The sequence below is a fragment of the Schistocerca nitens genome, chromosome 1, assembly GCF_023898315.1.
Source record: "Schistocerca nitens isolate TAMUIC-IGC-003100 chromosome 1, iqSchNite1.1, whole genome shotgun sequence".
NCBI lineage: Eukaryota > Metazoa > Arthropoda > Insecta > Orthoptera > Acrididae > Schistocerca > Schistocerca nitens.
The window spans coordinates 140,135,693-140,160,283 of record NC_064614.1 but is presented as its reverse complement, the minus strand read 5'-3'; the positions used below and the strand labels follow the sequence as shown (position 1 = coordinate 140,160,283).

General features: G+C 47.1%; 1 protein-coding gene across 1 annotated transcript in view; it reads right to left on the bottom strand.

The window, feature by feature from the left end:
* LOC126220931 (proteoglycan Cow) overlaps positions 1–24,591 on the bottom strand; it is a 380,564-nt gene that overhangs the window by 109,294 nt on the left and 246,679 nt on the right. The window lies entirely within an intron of this gene.

The following is a 24,591-nucleotide window of genomic DNA, read 5'->3' as shown; positions in this document are numbered from 1 at the left end:
ACCGAAAGTGACTGTTGTTACATGAGAACCAACTTCTAATACGTAGGCTTGTAAGTGATGGTTACAAAATACACTCCTGGAAATGGAAAAAAGAACACATTGACACCGGTGTGTCAGACCCACCATACTTGCTCCGGACACTGCGAGAGGGCTGTACAAGCAATGATCACACGCACGGCACAGCGGACACACCAGGAACCGCGGTGTTGGCCGTCGAATGGCGCTAGCTGCGCAGCATTTGTGCACCGCCGCCGTCAGTGTCAGCCAGTTTGCCGTGGCATACGGAGCTCCATCGCAGTCTTTAACACTGGTAGCATGCCGCGACAGCGTGGACGTGAACCGTATGTGCAGTTGACGGACTTTGAACGAGGGCGTATAGTGGGCATGCGGGAGACCGGGTGGACGTACCGCCGGATTGCTCAACACGTGGGGCGTGAGGTCTCCACAGTACATCGATGTTGTCGCCAGTGGTCGGCGGAAGGTGCACGTGCCCGTCGACCTGGGACCGGACCGCAGCGACGCACGGATGCACGCCAAGACCGTAGGATCCTACGCAGTGCCGTAGGGGACCGCACCGCCACTTCCCAGCAAATTAGGGACACTGTTGCTCCTGGGGTATCGGCGAGGACCATTCGCAACCGTCTCCATGAAGCTGGGCTACGGTACCGCACACCGTTAGGCCGTCTTCCGCTCACGCCCCAACATCGTGCAGCCCGCCTCCAGTGGTGTCGCGACAGGCGTGAATGGAGGGACGAATGGAGACGTGTCGTCTTCAGCGATGAGAGTCGCTTCTGCCTTGGTGCCAATGATGGTCGTATGCGTGTTTGGCGCCGTGCAGGTGAGCGCCACAATCAGGACTGCATACGACCGAGGCACACAGGGCCAACACCCGGCATCATGGTGTGGGGAGCGATCTCCTACACTGGCCGTACACCACTGGTGATCGTCGAGGGGACACTGAATAGTGCACGGTACATCCAAACCGTCATCGAACCCATCGTTCTACCATTCCTAGACCGGCAAGGGAAGTTGCTGTTCCAACAGGACAATGCACGTACGCATGTATCCCGTGCCACCCAACGTGCTCTAGAAGGTGTAAGTCAACTACCCTGGCCAGCAAGATCTCCGGATCTGTCCCCCATTGAGCATGTTTGGGACTGGATGAAGCGTCGTCTCACGCGGTCTGCACGTCCAGCACGAACGCTGGTCCAACTGAGGCGCCAGGTGGAAATGGCATGGCAAGCCGTTCCACAGGACTACATCCAGCATCTCTACGATCGTCTCCATGGGAGAATAGCAGCCTGCAGTGCTGCGAAAGGTGGATATACACTGTACTAGTGCCGACATTGTGCATGCTCTGTTGCCTGTGTCTATGTGCCTGTGGTTCTGTCAGTGTGATCATGTGATGTATCTGACCCCAGGAATGTGTCAATAAAGTTTCCCCTTCCTGGGACAATGAATTCACGGTGTTCTTATTTCAATTTCCAGGAGTGTATGTTACATCTTAAGCAATTGATTTGGAACGGATCGAATGGCCTCAGTACTTGTTTGATTTATGAAAAGGACGGCCAGTTCAGCAGCATTACATCACAGCACTGCTACAGGAACAAAAGTTTTTTACCCGGAAAGATCGCTGCAAATAATTGCGATGCTCTGAACTCAGAACCACATGCCACACTATCGTGTGTCTGCAGCGCCTGTTAATTTGGGCGACGGACTTCAGCGCCTCGCTCGCCTCTTGTAAGCTGACGCGTGACTATTTCATCACGGGCTGGTCAGAGGGAACTGCGAAAAAAGGACGGGATTCGAGAAGGGGTGGTAGCAAGGAGAGAAAGGGAGTGACCGTATGACTGAATCTCATTCGCTGGTCTTGCAATCCCACGGCGGACACACAGAGGAGAGGGAGAGAGATTTTCAATTTACATGCTGTAACAGCGCGGATCCCGTTACTTGTTTAATTTGCCTAATTGGTTTTCCGGGACGCGAGTGGCGAATTATCTCGTCCCGGCGCTGGCGGCACACAGAGAAGGGCTGGCAAGGATGGTCGGTCCCTCTCTCTGGGCACGTCTGCGCCAGGCTTTGTTCGGCCCGCAGAGTCGCGCGCTATTGATTCACGGTCATATCTGGCCAGGCGGCGGCGGCAGCGGCAGCGGCGCTCGGACAGAGGAACCGGAAGACGCAGTGGGGGCGGCGGGGGCGGAGGATGAGCAGGGGGGAGGTGGGGGGGAGGGGGGGGGGGAGGGAGCGAGGCGGGCGCCGCCGCGGATGGAAGCCATTACGGGCGCGGACTCAGACGGAGCAAAGCAAACCCCCGACCCCACGCCAGCCAGCTCCACCCCCACCCCGCTGGCAGGACGATTGTTCCGCGCAATCTGGGAACACGCGCCGCTGGGCAGTGACACACACACTCCAGCAGCTGGTCCAGCCATCGCCTGGAGCGAGAGCCGCCCAAGCCACCGTCCCATCCAGCGTCGAAAGTCGCGCGACGTTCTGCGGCGTCGGCGATGTATTGACAGGTTTCTCCAGTCCTTCTTCTCGTCTGTAAGGTGTACTAATATTTCCTCTCTGGTTTTCTTTATAGATTTGGGCCTCTCACCACCACCACCACCACCACCACCACCACCACCATCATCACCACCTAAAGAAAAGGCAGCGGCGCGCTCGTGTGACGTCACGCAGATGGTGCCATGGCTGACAAGGTTCTCCGCTGAAATAATCGAGGCACACGTCTTGCAGTCTTTCTCACACGATTTTACAGATTCTATTCGGTATAAAAAAAGTTCTACGTTGTGTCCGCAGCTCGTGGTCTTGCGGTAGCGTTCTCGCTTCCCGCGCACAGGGTCCCGGGTTCGATTCCCGGCGGGGTCAGCGATTTTTCCTGCCTCGAGATGACTGGGTGTTGTTGTGTCGTCTTCATCATCATTCATTCCCATTACGGTCGGAGGAAGGTAATGTCAAACCACCTCCACTAGGATCTAGCCCAGTACAGCGGCGCGGATCTCCCGCATCGTCCCCTACGCTCCTCGGAGTATGGGACCTCATCACCATCACCACGTTAGTTGTTGCTTTATACGAGGAGTATTCAATAAGCAATGCAACACTCTTTTTTCTTAAAGCAGGTTGGTTTCATTCAGGATTTCGTTACACCATAGACTGGCTAGAAAACCCTATTTTTTATCATAGACTCCGTTCAATGCGACGGCCTTACGCTCAAATAGTTCAAATGGCTCTGAGCACTATGGGACTCATCTGGGTCATCAGTCCCCTAGAACTTAGAGCTACTTAAACCTAACAAAGCTAATGACATCACACACATCCATAACCGGAGCAGCATTCGAACCTGCGACCGTAGCGGTCGCGGGGTTCCAGACAGAAGCGCCTAGAACTGCTCGGCTACAACGGACGGCGCGGCCCTACGCCATCTTAGTCGGAGGGCCTGCATGCTCGCATGGTACCATTCTACTGGTTGACGGCGTAGTAGTAGGGCGAAGTACGTGACACTTCACACTGCGGGTTGTCTACATCAGGGGCAAGTATGCATTCACGCGTAAACGTATTGTTCTCTTTCGTTTGAAAGATCCTTAAGCTATTGCTCTGTTGAGAGGATTAACAAATCCTGGGGATAACCCATCCTTTTGATTTACAGGTCCTTAACCCATTGTACTTCGAAGAGGATTATGACCCCTGCTGATAATCTTTCCTTTTCAGAATGAGATTTTCACTTTGCAGCGGAGTGTGCGCGTATGTATCTCCTTTCTTTCAAGAGCGCTAGTTCTGCATGTTCACAGGAGAGCTTCTGTAAAGTTTGGAAGGTAGGAGACACGGTACTGGCAGAAGTAAATCTGTGAGGACGAGGCGTTAGTCGTTCTTGGGTAGCTCAGATGGTAGAGCACTTGCCCACGAAAGGTCCCGAGTTCGAGTCTCGGTCCGGCACACAGTTTTAATCTGCCAGGAAGTTTCATCTTTCCTTTTGATTGACAGGTCCCCTGCCCATCTCTCTCCCCCTCCTCCACCATCCCTCTGGGAACTCCCATCGCCAATATAAGCACACTTTTAATATAAATTTGATTGATGAATTAATTAAATCACTCAATTAATTAACTTCCCTCTGGGAAACCCCGAGCCCTCCCACTCCCCTCCCCACCCCTTCCGGGAATTGGCGGGAAAAATACTCGACTGGCCATTTGGAGGGAAATGAATTGCAGTGTATGAAATACTGTTTATACAATTTAGACAGTGAAACTTCCTGGAAGATTAAAACTGTGTGCCGGACCGACACTTGAAGTCGGGGCCTCCCGAGATCGAGTCTCGGTCCGGCACACAGTTTTAATCTGCCAGGAAGTTTCATATCAGCGCACACTCCGCTGCAGAGTGAAAATCTCATTCTGGAATTTAGACAGTGTTTGAGATATTGTTTATTTACACAATTTACAGGATACAAGGTGATGTAAGAAATATTTAAACAATTTTGGCGCTTTTTTCATTTGGGTCGCATAAGGCAACATGCATTTACAATGTCACAGACCACTTAAACATACTGAAAAACCTTCTCACTTCTCGCCATGCGTGCAGGCTGCCCCGAGTCAGAACACACTGGTGATGACTTCTACGTTTCTTGTAGCGTTGTATGAGGGGTCTTCAATAAACAATCCAACACTTTTTTTACTCAAAGCAGCTTGTTTTTTTTTTCATGATTCGAATACACCATACACTGTCTCCAAAACATTAGTTTTTAACATGTTCTCCGTACAATGTGTCGGCTTTACGCTATCTTAGTCGGAGGGCCTGCACGCTCGCATGGTACCACTGTACTGGTCGACTTCGGCACCAACGTCGTGCTGCATCAGTAACCTCTGCTTCCCAAGGAGTGCATCATTCACTGGGCCAAACAGATGGAATTCAAAGATCGCGACTGTAGGATGCATAACGAAGAAAAGTCCAATGAAATTTTGTGAGCTGTTCTCAAATGCCCAGACTTGTGTGAGGCCTTGTATTGCCATGGAGACGAAGAAGTTTGCCGTGCGGAATTAGCCGAGAGGTCTCAGGCGCTGCAGTCATGGACTGTGCGGCTGGTCCCGGCGGAGGTTCGAGTCCTCTCTCGGGCATGGGTGTGTGTGTTTGTCCTTAGGATAATTTAGGTTAAGTAGTGTGTAAGCTTAGGGACTGATGACCTTAGCAGTTAAGTCCCATAAGATTTCACACACATTTGAACATTTTTTGACATTTGAAAGTTCTCAAGGACTGCCACATATCCTGTACAGCTCATATCCGCTTACTTCTCTTTAATGATTTTCGACATAATACCTATTGAACTACTGCAATTGATATAGGTTTATTGTAAAAAAAAACCTCTTAACCGCGTTTATTTAATGTTAGTGTTATCTGATAATGGTCTACTGAGCAGAAGCGCTAAGACGACGAACATTATTTCCATTTAATAATCTTCGGAATATATCAGTCTCCGCACTTCATTGCCAGTTGTCAATGCTAGAAACAGTTGGTACGCCGAAAAGCTATCACGTCCTTTCGACGTCGAGGAAGAAATGGGGAACGAAATGAACAGCAACCTTGTTTAGTATTCTATCTACATCTGACTCAGTGACATAACAGAAAACCTGAACAGGTACGTCTGGGCGGGGTTTCAAACGCCGCAACTGCCGAATACGTGACCACTGTCGTAACTTTGCGACGAAATACACCGGTTAAAATGCGGACGCATCTGTTAAAAGCGCGCCCGCCAGAGTGCTTCGTAAAGCGCATATTTCACTTTCACTTTTTCTCTCTCTCTGTCCTCCCCCTCCCCCCCTTGTTCGACTGTAATTATTTACCTCACTTAGTTGAATTTCAAATTTCAAATTATGCATAAAATTAAGTTCGTGAAAACAGTAGGGGGAGGCAGAAGCTAGTTATGGAATCGGGAAACAATCACCATTATTTATTTTTAAAGGGCAGAGCATAGTGTCGACTATCAAAATTCAGAATACACAATTAAATACACATGCATTTGTAGCAGTTCACTGTAAACAAATAATAAATCATTTTGTGATACCCACCAGACTGTGTATCGATATTCCCAGAACAAACTTTAATTTTTTAATAAAAGGCCCTATACAATCGCACCTCCACTGATGAAAGTTTGATATCAACAGACTGTCAGCAGGTTTGCCGCTTTCCTTTTATTTGATAACTCTCTCGGGTAAGAGAGACGATCTTTTGTGTTGTACCTTCAGTTTTAGCTGGGTAGAATCGACCATGTGTCACTGTCGTGCCTGGAAGCAGTGTAATTTGCAACCTCTGCATGTTCGTTACGAGTGATCGCATGGAAGGAAGGCTCTTGCAGTATTGCTCTACGGTTTCTCTCTAGCAGTGAGGTACCTGAAGTGTACGAGTCGGCCGGCGGCATGCGCGGACGCCTCTCTCTCTCTCTCTCTCTCTCTCTCTCTCTCTCTCACACACACACACACACACACACACACACACACACACCACGACATCTGGGAATCTGCGGCGCAATTTCCTGCTGCGGGGACAGGCTACCGGAAAACCGCTGTTTGTACTTCTCCGGACCGAAAATTGATCTCAGCGTTCGCCGACGAAAAAAGTCCTCGTCAACAACGGAATACCGCAGCTTCTGTCGTGCACTGCCTTTGTGGAAGCGCTGTCTACACGAAAAGCCTTTTCGGCTCCGTGATTTTTCGTATGACATCTCGCTGTAATTAACGTCCCTTTGGACTATAACTACACTGAAGCGCCAAAGAAACTGGTACAGGCATTCTTATTCAAATACAGAGATACGTAAAAAAGGCAGAATACAGGCTGCGGTCGGCAACGCCTATATAAGACTAGTGTCTGGCGCGGGTGTTAGATCGGTTACTGACGCTACTATGGCAGGTCATCAAGATGTAAGTGAGTTTGAACGTAGTGTTATAGCCGGCGCTCGAGCGATGGGACACAGCATCTCCGAGGCAGCGATAACGTGCAGACTTTCGCCGGGGTGGCCGAGCGGTTCTAGGCGCTTCAGCCCGGAACCGCGCTGCTGCTACGCTCGCAGGTTCGAATCCTGTCTCGGACATGGATGTGTGTGATGTCCTTAGGTTAATTAGGTTTAAGTAGTTCTAAGTCTAGGGGATTGATGACCTCAGATGCTAAGTCCCACAGTACTTAGAGCCATTTGAACCATTTTATGCGCAATTTCCCGTAGCACCCTTTCACGAGTGAACCGGGAATATCAGGAAGCCGGTGAAACATCAGATTTCCGTCATCGTTGCGGTTGTAAGAAGATCCTGCAAGAACGGGAACAACGACGACTATAGAGAATCGTTCAACGCGACAGAAGTGCTATCCTTCCCAAATTGTTGCAGATTTCAATGCTAGGTCATCAACAGCTGTCAGCGTGCGAACCATTCAACAAAACATCATCGATATGGGCTTTCGGAGTCGAATGCCGACTAGTGTACTTTTGATGATTGGAAACATGTTGCCTGGTCGGACGAGTCTCGTTTCAAATTGTATCGAGGAGCGGTGTACGGGTATAGAGAGAATCTCATGAATCCATGGACCCTGCGTGTCAGCAGGGGATTGCTCAAGCTGGTGGAAGCTCTGTAATGGTGTGGGGTGTGTGCAGTATGAGTGATATGTGACTCTTGATACATGTAGATACGACTCTGACAGGTGACACGTACGTGAGCATCCTGTCTGATTACCTGCATCCATTCGTGTCCATTGGGCATTCCGACAGACTTGGGAAATTTCAGCAGGACAATGCGACACCCGAGACGTCCATTGTTGCTACAGAGTGGCTCCAGGAACACTCTTCTGATTTTAAACACTTCCGCTGGCGACCAAACTCCCCAGACACGAACATTATTGACCAATCAGGGATGCCTTGCAAAGTGCTGTTCAGTAGAGATCTCCACCCCCTCGTGCATTACGGATTTGTGGACAGCCGTGCAAGATTCATGGTGTCAATTCCCTCCAGCACTACTTCAGACATTAGTCGAGTCCATGCCATGTCGTGTTTCGGCACTTATGCGTGCTCGCCGGAGTCGTACACGATACTAGACAGGTGTACCAGTTTGTTTCGCTCTTCAGTGTATTATATGAGCACGAAAGATCCTTACATTGTACCAACCCTGGAAAAAATATTTCAGTATTATTTCTTACACTATCGCTACCCAGACAAAAACATGGTGCATCTGGCCTCTGGATACTCCGTTAGGGGTTGGACAAATATATGGAAACACGGCCAGAAATGCATGCATGAACGTAAATGCATTTGCTAGTTATGCCTGCAGGTAACGCTGTTGTATTTGGCAACGAACGGCACCTATGATATGTGCTCAATACGTTGCGACTGTGTCGTGATTGTAAGTGTTCTGTGTAGTTGTTGGTGCATTATGTCTGATCTAAGTGAATTCGAACGTGGGAGAATGGTTGATGCTTCTGTAACCCAGGTAGCTGAAGTTTTGGGGTTTAGAGAGTCACGGTTTCAAAGAATTATACCGCATACAGCGAAAGCGAGGATACATCATCCGCCAGGTCACAACGAGGACGAAAGCGTGAGTTGAGTGATCGTGATGGACAGTTATTGAAGAGGACTGTGACGAAAAATAAGTGGACGACAGTTGTAGAAGTCACCGCAGAACCGAATGTCAGACTCGTGCACCGTGTAAGCAGAGAATTGCTGGTTAGGGCACTGGACTCGCATTCGGGAGGACGACGGTTCAAACCCGCGTCCTGCCATCCTGATTTAGGTTTTTCGTCGTTTCCCTAAATCGCTTCAGGCAAATGCCGGAATGGTTCCTTTGAAGGGGTACGATCCATTTCTTTCCCCACACTTTCCTAATTCCATGGGACTGACGACCTTACTGTTTGGTCCCATCTTCCAAATCAACCAACCAGCCAACCAATCAACCAGGAATTCCAGGGCGAGTTGGAATTCGAAAACCACTCGTCAGTGACGCAAATGCCCAAAACAGGAAAACGTGGTACCGGACCCGAACTATGGAGCAATGGAACAATGTCGTTTGGGCAGATGAGTCTTGTTGCCGAGTTTACTACGAAAGAGTGATACATGGCGGTGGTTCTGTAACGATCTGAGCAGTCGTATTGTGATGTTCCATCGTACCCATGGTTACCCAGAAAATTCGCTTTACTTCCAAGGCTTATGTTACCATTTCCGCTGATTAGTTCCATCTCATGGTACAGTGTTTGTTTCCCAACGGTGATTCTATGTTCCAAGACGACAGGTTCAAATGGCTCTGAGCACTATGGGACTTAACTGCTGAGGTCATCAGTCCTCTAGAACTTAGAACTACTTAAACCTAACTAACCTAAGGACATCACACACACCCATGCCCGAGGCAGGATTCGAACCTGCGACCATAGCGGTCGCGCGGTTCCAGACTATAGCGCCTAGAACCGCTCGGTCACTCCGGCCGGCCAAGACGACAGGCCCCTTGTTCACACAGCTCGTATTGTCCAGGGTTGGTTTTGTGAACACAAGGATGAATTGTTGCATCTTCCCTGGTCATCACAGTCACCAGATCTCAGCACTGTTGAGCCTCAGTGGTCTACTTAAGGAGATGGAAATGTCGTGTGGCTAGGGCCTCCCGTCGGGTAGACCGTTCGCCTGGTGCCGGTCTTTCGATTTGACGCCACTTCGGCGACTTGCGCGTCGATGGGGATGAAATGATGATGATTAGGACAACACAACACCCAGTCCCTGAGCGGAGAAAATCTCCGACCCAGCCGGGAATCGAACCCGGGCCCTTAGGATTGACAGTCTGTCACGCTGACCACTCAGCTACCGGGACTTAAAGAGATGATGATTTTGGATTGTGAGGCGCTCAACATCGTGGTCATCAGAGCCCGTATAAGTTCCCAAGCTTTCCAGTTCCAGTCTCGTCACTTCCCGAATGATGATGAGGACAACACAGACACCCAGTCCCCAGGAGATAATTCCCAACCCGGCCGTGAGTCAAACCCGTGACCCCATGATCCAGAGGCAGCAACGCTAGCCCCTAGACAACGAGCTGCGGACATCCACTTTCGACAGAAGGGTGTGTGACCGCTATCCATCTGCATCATCGTACCTGAACTTTTGTCAATATTTTGCACGAAGAATGGTATACGACTCCCTTGAAAACCATGCAGGACCTATCCATTCAGAGTCGACAGCAAGCTGTTTCGAATGTCAACTTTCTCGACACAGTATTAGCCGTGGTAATGTGTATCAAGTGAAACTAAACTGGTCCCAGAGACCTTTTCTAGTCTCAGACAACTATCATATTTATGTATGGGGATTGAAGCGAATAGCATTTGGTAAGTGAAGAAACCTTCACAAGCCAAGATCGCTAAAAAAGCATTTTATTGTATGACCAGTTTCGACAGAGCTATGCTGTCATCATTGGATCTTATGCTTTTGAATTTTTACAACATATCACCCATTAATGTTACAAGTCGCTTCACACTGCACATGTATACCCTACAACCATGAAGATCACCACACATCGATATGTCAGATTTAAAAATACATTGCACAAACATAAGCATAACTGCATTGCGCCGGTTGCAAGTGTGCCTGTTCACTGCCAGCTGGCAACACTTGCAATCGGCGCAATGCAGTTGTGCTTATGTTTGTGCAATGTTGTGCGATGTACATATGCAATATCAAGCGACTTGTAACTCTGATGGATGATATGTTGTAAAAATTCAAAAGCGTATGATCAAATGATGACAGCACAGCTCCGTCGAAACAGGTCATCCAATAAAACGCTTTTCTTGCGATCTTGGCTTGTTAAGTATTCTTCATTTACCATACACTAAAGATCGCACGCAGGCTGAACATGTGAGAAACATATACCATATAATGAAAATTTGTACCAAGGCCGGAATTCGAACCACCTCTTCTTCAGCAGACCCGGGTTCGAATCCTGGCCGTGGTACAAATTTTTATTCATCGCTTCAATCTGGATATATACGAAGGACATTTCATAAATAATTGCTCAGGTTGGTATTAACGTGGTTTGTTTGATGCAACAAAAATACAAATTACGTCAGATGTCTTTAGCGTCTTGAGGAAGAAGCACGTGTTTTTGTTTTTTCACTGTGTCCTCTAACATAAAATTAGCAAGAGGTAGAAACAGACCCTGCAGGGGTCTCGAGTACTGTGAGTGTTGAAGACCAGAGGTTGTACATCGAGATTGAAACTTTACGCGGCAAAAAGCCGTCAGAAATCGACGGTGCGTTAACTGAAATTTGTGGTGAGTTTACAGTGTACTTTAGTACAGTTTCACGTTGGGTAAATCGTTTTCGTGGGAGACGTACGAGCAAGGCGATAATCCAAGGCCCGGAAGGCCACAAACGTCAACGGATGAACAAAATGCGGAACTTGAAGCGGATGCTCTTGAAGAAGATCGCAGTGCGATTTGTGGGAAACACTCTGAAGCCACGGGATTACCCAACACCAGTATTCCTTATTCTGACAAATGATCTGAAAAAGAGAAAAATTTCTGCGAGGTGGGTCCCGCTCTGTTTGACTGCTGATGAGAAGCCGGAACGCCTTCACATTACAACCTTGGTGAAACAACGATTCGACCGTGAAGGTCAAGAATTCTACTGTCGAATCGTCGCCATTGATGAAACGTGGGTTAGAGGCTTTCAACAGGAGTTGAAATGTGTAATGAGTGGAGAGCTTCAGATTCTACACGTCCAAAAATTTTTCGTCGCTCTCAAAGCCTAAGCAATGTTTATGATCACCACGATATTACCATGACATCGAGTCCCACGTATTTTCCTAACTTCCGCAAAACCTGCGCAGAAAAATGCACAAAACCCGACATCAGTTGCCCAAGGCTGGGCCACTCATCCTCCACGACAATGCTCGCCCGCATACTGGCAGTTCTGTGGCCCAAAAACTGCGCGAACGCGGATGGGCAGTGTCGCCGCATCCTTCCTACAGGCCGGATACGAGTCCACCGGATTTCGACTTGTTCCCAAAGTTGAGAAAACTTAAGTGGCTCAAATCGGTCTGAGGACCAAGGGGCTTTAAGATCTGACGTCATCAGTCCACTAGAACTTTGAACTACTTAAACCTAACTAACCTAAGGACATCACACACATCCATGCCCGAGGCAGCATTCGAACCTGCGACCGTAGCGGTCGCGCGGTTCCAGACTGAAGCGCCTAGAACCGCTCGGCCACATCGGCCGGCAGAAAACTTAAGTGTCGACTTCGTTATCTTTCTCTGGAAGAGCTTCCTACCATCATTACACGAGCCAGTCAACAGATAAACAGAAGTGGTGTCCAGGCTGGAATAACAGATCTTCCGAGACGCTGGGATTCAGTCAAAGAGAAGCAAGGAGACTATACTAAAGGAGTGTAAGGAAATATTGAAAAAAGTGTAAATAAAAAAAGTGTGCGTTAGATCTATTACTGATAAGTCAGATACATGTACAGTATTTAACATCATTTACTGAGCATTACTCGTCAATTAGATAAAAGCTTAGTTTTTACAGGGACTCATGTAACTCTCTTGGAAAATGCCTTTCCGAGATCGATGTCTGAAGTCCTCCTCCGCGATACTGACAAGGGACTGATCGAGTCAATATTTAAATCACTAAAGACTGAGGACTCTCAAGGATATCATGGGGTGCCTAGTAGAACATTAAAGTACCGTGCTGCTCATGTTAGCCCTGTATACTTAGCCATATTTGTAATTTTTCCTTTGGGAATGGCCAGTTTCCTGCACGATTAAAGTACTCAGTAGTAAAGCCGCTTTATGAAAAGGGAGAAAGGAAGAGAGTAGACAATTTTAGACCTATTTAACAACTCAAATCGCTATATTCTCTTTGTGAGATACTGGATGTAGTAAACAAAAGATTCCGAACGCTAGGCATATTTTTTGATTTAACTACGACGTTTGATGATGTTGATCACAAAATATTACTCCAGATGTTGGACCATTACGGAATACAGGGAGTAGCTCACAATTGGTTCACTTCTTACCTTAACAGCAGACAGCAAAATGTCATTATTCACAATGTGGGGAATGGCTGTGACGTGGGGTACGGTGAAATTGGCGGTGCCCCAGGGATCAGTGCTGGGGCCCCTCCTGTTCCTTATTTACATGAATGATATGTCCTCTAGTATTACAGGTGATTCTAAAATATTCCTGTGTATTGATGATACTAGTTTGGTAGTAAAGGATGTTGTGTCCAACAATGACTCTTTTCAGATGGCGCAGTTCATGACGTAAGTTCATGGCTTGTACCGAGCGAGGTGGACTCCCATTCGTGAGGACGACGGTTCAATCTCACGTGTGGCCATCCGGATTTAGGTTTCCCGTGATTTCCCTAAATCCCTTCAGGCAAATGCCGGAATGGTTACTTTGAAAGGCAGGGCCGACTTCCTTCCCCATCCTTCCCTAATCCATGAGACCGATAACCTCACTGTTTGGTCTCTTCCACTAAATCAACCCATGGCTTGCAGAAAATAAACTAAATCACAGTAAGACTCACTTTTTACAGTTTGTAACACACAATTCAACAAAATCTGACGGTTTTATATCACAGAATGGGCATATTATTTGTGAAACTGAACAGTTCAAATTTCTAGATGTTCAGATATATAGTTCAGCATCTTGTTCAAAGACTTAACGCTGCCATTTTTACTATTCGAAAGGTATCCGAAGTAAGTGATAGTTCGACACGAAAAGTAGTCTACTTTGCTTATTTTCATTCTCGAACCTCTTGACCCCTGCCACGCGGGATTAGCCGAGCGGTCTAGGGCGCTGCAGTCATGGACTGTGCGGCTGATCCCGGCGGAAGTTCGAGTCCTCCCTCGGGCATGGGTGTGTTTGTTTGTCCTTAGGATAATTTAGGTTAAGTAGTGTGTAAGCTTAGGGACTGATGACCTTAGCAGCTAAGTCCCATAAGATTTCACACACATTTGAACATTTGACATTTGACCCTTGTTCACTAGTTTGGATATTCTGACATTGGCTAGTGTCATTTCTTGTTAACAATATCAGCTTTTTCCCGAGAATTAGCAGCTTTCACTCAGTTAATACTAGGCAGAAATCCAATCTGCATTTGGATCTCACTTCCTTGACTCAGGTGCAGAAAGGTGTGCAGTATACTGCGGCACCCATTTTCAATAAGCTACCACTAGAATTCAAAAATCTTAGCAGTAATCCAAGTGAAATCGAAACTGAAGAGTTTTCTCATGGGTCACTCCTTCCATTCTGTCGAGGAGTTCCTTCAAAAAATTAAGCTGATTCCTATGTTATATTGTTGACTGCGTTTATTTAGAATTATGGCTTGTCTTTTTACGTGTTCATCAACATTTTATTTTATCTGTTATTACTTTTATGTTGTAATTTCATGTACTGACACGTTCCAAAAAAAAAAAAATGGTTCAAATGGCTCTGAGCACTAAGGGACTTAACATCTGAGGTCATCAGTCGCCTAGAACTTAGAACTTCTTAAACGTAAGTAACCTAAGGACATCACAAACATCCATGCCCGAGGCAGGATTCGAACCTGCGACCGTAGCGGTCTCGCGGTTCCAGACTGTAGCGCCTAGAACCGCTCGGCCACCCCGGCCGGCTGACACGTTCCATGACCACGGAGATTTGCTCCTAGACCTGTACAATAAAAGATAAATAAAAAATTATTTACGAAATGTTCCTCGTGCATGGTCCGGTGTTGCGTTTTTGGTCTTTCCACATTCTCGTCTACCGCCTGTAGTTTCGGTACTGATGGCGCCAGCGAAGATGTTTTCTGCGGTGGCCTCTGGAGCGGCGTCGTCGTCGTCGTCTTATTCCTGTCGCCGGACTCTTGACGAGCGGCTCAGAGAAAGCAGGATTGAGAGTAGAGTAGAGCAGAGAGGATAGGAGAGGAGAGGAGAGAAGAGAAGAAGGTGGGAGAGGGGAGGGGAGGGGACTCCTTTGTCCCGACACGTCGGCGCTAAGCTCCTTAGGCGGGGATCAGACGGCAGCGCGCACAGCTCCCTCCGTCACTCTCCACGGTCCCGATTTCGTCAAATCCCCGGCCGGCGGGCTCAACGCCAAAGGGGAGCGCGCCACCACCCAGCTAGCGAACGTCACTCGGCTACTGTACTCTCATCTAAAGCGCTACTAATACATCGCTACTGCCGTACACTTCCGCGCGATTTAATATATAGCCGAGGTACGAGCCGCCGTCGGGATTTCGCGAGCGTCGAGAAAGAAATTCGCCGTATTACCGCGTCCGGACAAAGAACAGCAAGGCCCGTAACAGCGCAGAACAAGTAGTCTGGCTAGCAACAGCTTCTGCACAGCCGCTGTTCTCCTTTTACTTCTGTAGCACCGCAGATCACCGCACGGATTACAGAAATCCGGCGTTGTGTCGCAAGAGACTGAAGTGGCCTTGTTTTATATTAGTACTAGATTAGCGCCCCGCTGCTTCGCTCACGTTTCTTTTTCTATGCTGTTCTGACAAAGCCGATTTGTCGTGCTGACTGTCGAATATATATACTGTATACGGAGTGACAATTTTTTAACTATATGGAAAAAACGTAAAATAGTTACAAACTAATTCTTGCACACAATTTATTCAACATGTAAACGTAACTACAGATATTCAGATTTAGGTTATGACATGTTTGATATGCTTGTCATCATTGGTGATGATACGGCGCAGGAGAATAGTGAAATTCTGCACGACCCGCTGAAGCGTCGGTAAATCGATGGTGTCGATGACCTACTGAATGGCCGTTTTCAGCTCAGCAATGGTTTTGGGGTTATTGCTGTACACCTTGTCTTTAACAAAGCCCCACAAAAAGGAGTCGCATGTGTTCAGATCCGGAGAATATGGCGGCCAATCGAGGCCCACGCCAGTGACCTCTGCGTACCCCAGCGACAGAATGCGGCCCCCAAAGTGCTCCTCCAGGACATCACTCTCCTGCTTCGATGGAGTCGAGCTCCATCTTGTCCTCCTTCCTCCCTCCTCCTCCCCCCTCCCCCATACTCAGTACCTGATCCTGATGTGAGGAAAGAATGGGTGTCTGGGTGTTTGAAAGTCCCCATGTGAGCTTCAGTCTGAATATTGTATCTTCACGATCATTTCTCGACATATATTTAGGAGTTGGAAATGTACTGATTGATTGTTCTACGAATGTACGCTACTGGAATTTTAGTGGTAAATCAGAACGCTTCTTTTGCAGCGTCTTCCACTGGAGTCAGCTGATTATATCCGTGACGTTTTCGTGCTTAGTAAATGAACCTGCAACGAAACACGTTGCTCTTCTTTCGATATCTATTTCCTCTATCAGTCCTATTTGGTACAGGTTCCAGGCGGACCATCAACATCAAGCATTGCTCGAAAGACATCAGGTATTTGTCGAGCAAAGGTTTTGTCAGTTGCCTCCTTTGTTGGTGAACAACACTTCCGCAGAATGCTTGGAATGGAACTCAGTCTGGTATATGCCTTGCCGGTGATAAGTTTTATGCGATTCTTCCACTGTAAACTTTGTGTGTCCTGATTGTTCTACTATCGTGTAGACCTAATCATACAATAAAGGGTGTTTTTCGCTACTTCCGCGCGATACGTTACGTCTATCCACGTTGATTGTCAACAGCCAATCCCTATAAGTAGTACAGATTATCTCTGGGTCTTTCTGCATTGTACTACGATTTTTCCGCGCTGCGTTTCCTCTATATAGTGAAGAATCCTCTGCGGACAACCTGATGGAGCTTTCAATGTTAGCTCAAAAAAATTGTTCAAATGGCTCTGAGCACAATGGGACTTAACTTTTGAGGTCATCAGTCCCCTAGAACTTAGAACTACTTAAACCTAACTAACCTAAGGACACACACACATCCATGCCCGAGGCAGGATTCGAACCTGCGACCGTAGCGGTCTCGCGGTTCTAGACTATAGCACCTGGAACCGCTCGGCCACAACGGCAGGCTTTCAACGTTAACCTCTAGTTCATTTGTATACGAGGATGGATCAAAAAGTAATGCCTCCTGTGTTATAGAAATTTAGTAATGGACATATAAGACCGGAATTAGCGCAGATCGTAACCTGAACTGTCCTCTACACAACACCACGCTTGAAGACAGTCAACGTGCGTTTGTACTTATCTGCGCTATCGTTAAACTCAAGCATCAAAAGCAATCTTGAAAAATTTTGCTTCGTGATAAAAGATTTTAAAACTGTTTTAACCTGATCCAGGTGATTGAATCTTAACCATCTTGGTTGTCTTTCATAAATCCAAACAGGCAAAAGCCAGATGGGGACAGTTCAGCGCTGTAGGGTGCATGAGACACCAGTGACCAGCTTATCTTTGCAATCGCCTATGAAAAATGATGTGTGGGAGTTCTGAAGGATGGTTATATAGGTTTCGCTGCCTATTGTGAAATCAATGCGTCTTTCTTCTCGTATCACATCATTGGCACGTCCTGTCTGCAACGTCCGTTTCCCGATACCAAACTTCTTCACTGAACGCCGTGCAATGCTGATGTCTATTACATACACATTTTTCATGGATGAGGTTAAAACACGTTTAAAATTATGGGTCAAGCAACTGGAATCACTCAACAGAGGAAAGTCCACTGGACCTGACGGGATACCAATTCGATTCTACACAGAGTACGCGAAAGAACTTGCCCCCCTTCTAACAGCCGTGTACCGCACGTCTCTAGAGGAACGGAGGGTTCCAAATGATTGGAAAAGAGCACAGGTAGTCCCAGTCTTCAAGAAGGGTCGTCGAGCAGATGCGCAAAACTATAGACCTATATCTCTGACGTCGATCTGTTGTAGAATTTTAGAACATCTTTTTTGCTCGAGTATCATGTCGTTTTTGGAAACCCAGAATCTACTATGTACGAATCAACATGGATTCCGGAAACAGCGATCGTGTGAGACCCAAATCGCTTTATTTGTTCATGAGAACCAGAAAATATTAGATACAGGCTCCCAGGTAGATGCTATTTTTCTTGACTTCCGGAAGGTGTTCGATACAGTTCCGCACTGTCGCCTGATCAACAAAGTAAGAGCCTACGGAATATCAGACCAGCTGTGTGGCTGGATTGAAGAGTTTTTAGCAAACAGAACACAGCATGTTGTTATCAATGGAGAGACGTCTACAGACGTTAAAGTAACCTCTGGCGTGCCACAGGGGAGTGTTATGGGACCATTGCTTTTCACAATATATATAAATGACCTAGTAGATAGTGTCGGAAGTTACATGCGGCTTTTCGCGGATGATGCTGTAGTATACAGAGAAGTTGCAGCATTAGAAAATTGTAGCGAAATGCAAGAAGATCTGCAGCGGATAGGCACTTGGTGCAGGGATTGACAACTGACCCTTAACATAGACAAATGTAATGTATTGCGAATTCATAGAAAGAAGGATCCTTTATTGTATGATTATATGATAGCGGAACAAACACTGGTAGCAGTTACTTCTGTAAAATATCTGGGAGTATGCGTGCGGAACGATTTGAAGTGGAATGATCATATAAAATTAATTGTTGGTAAGGCGGGTACCAGGTTGAGATTCATTGGGAGAGTGCTTAGAAAATGTAGTCCATCAACAAAGGAGGTGGCTTACAAAACACTCGTTCGACCTTTACTTGAGTATTGCTCATCAGTGTGGGATCCATACCAGATCGGGTTGACGGAGGAGATAGAGAAGATCCAAAGAAGAGCGGCGCGTTTAGTCACAGGGTTATTTGGTAACCGTGATAGCGTTACGGAGATGTTTAGCAAACTCAAGTGTCAGACTCTGCAAGAGAGGCGCTATGCATCGCGTGTAGCTTGCTCGCCAGGTTTGGTGAGGGTGCATTTCTGGATGAGGTATCGAATATAATGCTTCCCCCTACTTATACCTCCCGAGATCACGAATGTAAAATTAGAGAGATTAGAGCGTGCACGGAGGCTTTCAGACAGTCGTTCTTCCCGCGAACCATACGCGACTGGAACAGGAAGGGGAGGTAATGACAGTGGCACGTAAAGTGCCCTCCGCCACACACCGTTGGGTGGCTTGCGGAGCATAATGTAGATGTAGATGTAGAAAACCACGAGTTTTTTTTTCCAAACTGCATTGGATGCTTGTGTTCAACGATGCGGAAAATGTACAAAAATGTTTGGTGAGTAAGTTGAACGATACTGTTGTCTGGAGAACAGTTCAAGCTGTGATCTGTACTAATTCCGCTGTTATATGTTCACCGTTGTATTTTTTTATAACACAGGAGACACTACTATTTGATCCTCCCTCGAATGGTCAGTAATGGTAATATGACACTCCGGGAGCGAGGGGTGGGGTTGGGGAAAACTTCCTGAAACTACTTTTACCCCTAAGGACTTCTGACGCTTAAGAATGACAAACTGTATTCTGTTATGGTTCCTCCCATTCAATCACAACATGGTCTCTTATTCCGTTCGCTAATAATTTGTTCCTTAGGCGATAGTGCGGAACTCTAGCTCTGTATGGAATAGCCGTTTACATCTTCAGAAACACAAAATACCAACCCTGAGACACCTCAGACCTGAAATACGTCTTGTGTTAAAAAAAAAAACCGCGTTATTAGTTGGTATTAAAATAATTGTTTAATGTAGATAACTGGTCATTACAGAAACGCTAAATAATCAACAACAGGTTACTTAGTCCAGTCAGGTTATTTCTTGGCCCCCTGTAGCGCGAAGGCCTCGGTAACGTCTGGATGGTGCCATTCAGTTGATATGAAGTGTTTACCACGGGATGACGTGCTGCAGTGCGAGAGAGACGCCCACTGCCTGCGCGCGCATATCTCAGCAAAGCGAGATATCCGGAGCGCCTCCGACTGCCCAGACTCACTCGGGGGCGCCGTCTGTCGAAACGCCGCCTACCTGCCGCGCCGTGCCGCCCTGAGCTAAGATATGCACGCCGGCAGCGCGGACAGCGCCGGCATTCCCTGCCACTCCGCTATTGGATTCCGCCGCGCTGCAATACTAATGGAATGACAGCAGTGTCGGCACAAAGGGGAGGCAGGCTGCGGATTTAATTAGGTGGCAGAGGCAAGGACGCGTCCAGACGGCGCGTGCGGCGTGGTGGGACGTGGCCCGCACAGTTCGTGGCGAGGTAGAGGGTGGCAGCCGAGCAGCCGGGCAGCGGCTGTGGCACGCGGGACGGTATACCAGCCAGGCGCCTCACCGCGTGCCGACACGTTCTGCGGCCTGCCGGCTGCCCAGGCGCAAACGCAATCGATACGCACGAGCGAGCAGCAACCCCTGCATCAGAAATCTATAAGGGGTGTTCAAAATGAAACGAGCTGGACGCATAATTACAGAAACCATAACCTGTATGTTAGAAATATTGACCCTGGCAGTCGAGACACTTGTCCCACTGTGACACAAGGCGGTGAATGGTTGTCTCATAAAATTCCCGGGGCTGCGACGTTAACTACACTACTGGCCATTAAAATTGCTACACCACGAAGATGACGTACTACAGACGCGAAATTTAACCGACAGGAAGAAGACGCTGTGATATGAAATGATTAGCTTTTCAGTGCATTCACACATGGTTGGCGCCGGTGGCGACACCTACAACGTCCTGACATGAGGAAAGTTTCCAACCGATTTCCCATACACAAACAGCAGTTGACTGGCGATGCCTGGTGAATCGTTGTTGTGATGCCACGTGTAAGGAGGAGAAATGCGGACCATCACGTTTCCGACTTTGATAAAGGTCGGATTGTAGCCTATCGCGACTGCGATTTATCGTACCGCGACATTGCTGATCGCGTTGGTCCAGATCCAACGACTGTTAGCAGAATATGGAATCGGTGGGTTCAGGAGGGTAATACGGAACGCAGTGCTGGATCCCAACGGCCTCGTACCACTAGCAGTCGAGATGACAGGCATCTTATCCGCATGGCTGTAACGGATCGTGCAGCCACGTCTCGATCCCTGAGTCAACACATGGGGACGTTTGCAAGACAACAACCATCTGCACGAACAGTTCGACGACGCTTGCAGCAGCATGGACTATCAGCTCGGAGACCATGGCTGCGGTTACCCTTGACGCCGCATCACAGAAAGGAGCGCCTGCGACGGTGTACTCAACGACGAACCTGGGTGCACGAATGGCAAAACGTCATTTTTTCGGATGAATCCAGGTTCTGTTTACAGCATCATGATGGTCGCATCCGTGTTTGGCGACATCGCGGTGAACGCACATTGGAAGCGTGTATTCGTCATCGCCATACTGGCGTATCATCCGGCGTGATGGTATGGGGTACCATTGGTTACACGTCTCCGTCACCTCCTGTTCGCATTGACGGCGCTTTGAACAGTGGACGTTATATTTCAGCTGTGTTACGACCCATGGCTGTTCCCTTCATTCGATCCCTGCGAAACCGTACATTTCAGCAGGATAATGCACGACCGCATGTTGCAGGTTCTGTACGGGCCTTTCTGGATACAGAAAATGTTCGACTGCTGCCCTGGCCAAAACATTCTCCAGATCTCTCACCAATTGAAAAGTCTGGTCAATGGTGGCCGAGCAACTGGCTCGTCACAATACACCAGTCACTACTCTTGATGAACTGTGGTATCGTGTTGAAACTGCATGGGTAGCTGTACCTGTTCACGGCATGCAAGCTCTGTCTGACTTAATGCCCAGGCGTATCAAGGCCGTTATTACGGCCAGAGGTGGTTGTTCTGGGTACTGACTTCTCAGGCTCTGTGCACCCAAATTGCGTGAAAATGTAATCACGTGTCAGTTCTAGTATAATATATTCGTCCAACGATACCCGTTTATCATCTGCATTTCTTCTTGGTGTAGCAATTTTAATGACCAGTAGTGTAGTTCCGCACGTACAGCTGGTCGTCGTCGTTTACACGAGTGCAGGAAAAGTTATGCTGACGTTCTTCTTTGACCAAGATGGCCCCCTCCTGGTTCACTTCCTGCTGCACGGGACAGCAGTGAATGCCCAGCATTACTCGCAAACCTCGACCATCCTTCGCCAAGCGATCAAATCAGAACGACCAGGCAGTCTCACCCGTGGGGTCATTCTGCTCGACGACAATTCAAAGCCTCATACGGCCAACACAGTTGCGGCACTCCTGAAGAAATTCAAATGGGAGGTTTTGGGCCACCCTCCATACAGTCCAGACCTCTCTCCCTGTGATTACGCCATTTTTGGTCCCCTTACAAAGGCTCTGAGGGGCAAACGATTCATCCCGGACGACGACGTCCAGCTGTACGTGCAGAACAGGTTAACACCGCAGCCCTGGGAATTTTATGAGACAGCCATTCACCACCTTGTGTCACCGTGGGACACGTGTCTCTACAGCCAGGGTCCATACTTGTAACATACAGGTATACTGTAATTATGCCTCCAGCTCTTTTCTTTTTGAACGCCCCTTATACATCGACACACATACTTGGGACGCCACAGTATGGTGCATGGCGGAGGGTACCATGTACCACTACTAGTCATTTCCTTTCCTGTTCTACTCGTAAATGACGCGAGGGGAAAAGCGACAGACTATATGCATCCACAATAATTATAATTTCTTTTATCCTCGTGACCCTTACGCGAAATGCACGTTGACGACAGTATAATCATTCTGCAGTCAGCTTTAAATACCGGTCCTCTATATTTTCTTCACTATTGTTTCGCGAAAAGAACTTCGTCTCCCGTCCACCGATTCACATTTGAGCTCACGAAGCATCTCAGTAAAGCTCGCGTGTCGACCGAACCTACTGTTAACGAATTTAGTAGCACGCCCCTAAGTTGCTTCGATGTCTTCCTTTAACCCTTTGACTCCCAACAACACAAAAAAATTAAATTTTAAACTATTCACAAAACTGACCTTTATCATCTTACAAAGCAACGAATACGAGAAAAAATTGGCAAAACGGATACAATTATTTTAAGGGAGTGGTTTCACTCTGCAATATAATTTTAAAATTTCTCACAAAATTAATCTTTATTATTCCAGTAAGCAACGAAAAAAAGAAGGAATCACCAAAAAGTTACTTTTGTTTTAAAGTTGTGGTTTTACTTTGAACCCAGTGGGACAGACAGGTTTCAGCCACCCGTATTTTCAACAGAGACATTTGAAAGCAATTTCGAATTTTTCCTAGACGCAATCCGTTCTCGAAACTTCCATGCACTCATACTGCCTGAAACAAAATATAGTCCTAAATAGCAAGCAACAGTGGACCTAAAATTTAACAGATTTATACCAAAAATACATACTGCTCAAGTTTCATTTCGAAACCAAAGAGCAGTAGTACAAACACAAATTTACGTTGCAATAATTATTACAATTTTAACCATCGTCAGTAACTGTATTTCTATTTCTTGAAACAATGAGCAATCATTTGCACAACAGAAATTTTATTTCCTTTACCATTTTCAGTCATCTAGTGCCCTTCTTCAGAAGATTAGCTGATTAGTTCAAGTTCTGGCACGACGTGTGGGCTTGCCGTTTCGTTTCCTTATACCATTTTGTACAGGCACTATGAACCACAGGACCACAGTTATATGCTGCCTTCAACTTATTTTTGACACGCAAATAATGCGATAATCATGACCTTTCGAAGGTGGGCACTAGGTACCTGAAAGCGGCAAAGAAAATAAAATTTCTGTTGTGCAACAGGTTGCCGATATTTCAACAAATAACTTTCACTATCACTGATTTTCCTTAATATGATCACTAAAAAACACATGGTACAATCTTCTACAATCACGTAGCACCCTCTTCGCACCGATTCTTGCTTTGAACGTTTTAAGTGACTGCTAATGTGCACTACATTCATAGAAATACCTCATGGTACCACTAGAGGTGTGTGTCTTACAACAGCATCTGTCGTTTCATGCGGAAGGCACTCGTAATTCAAAAAATATAGTGAAGTGGTGGTTTCAGTCAGGAAACACTTGTACTCAAGGGGTTAATCTGACTTGGTGGGCCGGCCGCTGTGACAGAGCGGCTCTAGGCGCTTCAGTCCGGAACCACACTGCTGCTACGGTCGCAAGTTCGAATCCTGCCTCGGGCATGGATGTGTGTGATGTCCTTAGGTTAGTTAGGTTTAAGTATTTCAAAGCCTAGGGGACTCATGACTTCAGATGTTAAGTCCCAGAGTGCTTGGAGCCATTTGAACCACTTTTGAAGAACTGTGGACGGTACTCTACCTTACATATGTGGTCTTTAAACAGTGTGAACCATTTTGATTTGGTGGTATCCTAAAGACTCTACCAATACTCAAGAATGAGTGGCACTAGTGTCCTATATTCAGTCTACTTTATCGATGACCTACAATTTCTTATAATTCTCTCAATATACCGAAGTTCACCATTCGCCTTCCCTAATAACGTCCATACGTTCTCGTTCCATTTCATATCGCTTTTCAACGTTAAGCCTACATATTTAATTGACGTGACTGTATCAGGCAGCACACTGCTAATGCTGCATTCGAATATTACGTGATTGCTTTTCCTACTCATCTGCATTAATTTACAACACGATGCCATTCATCAGACGAACTAGAAATTTTGTCTAAGTCATTTTGTATCCTCCTAAAGTCACTCAACGACGACGCCTTCTCATA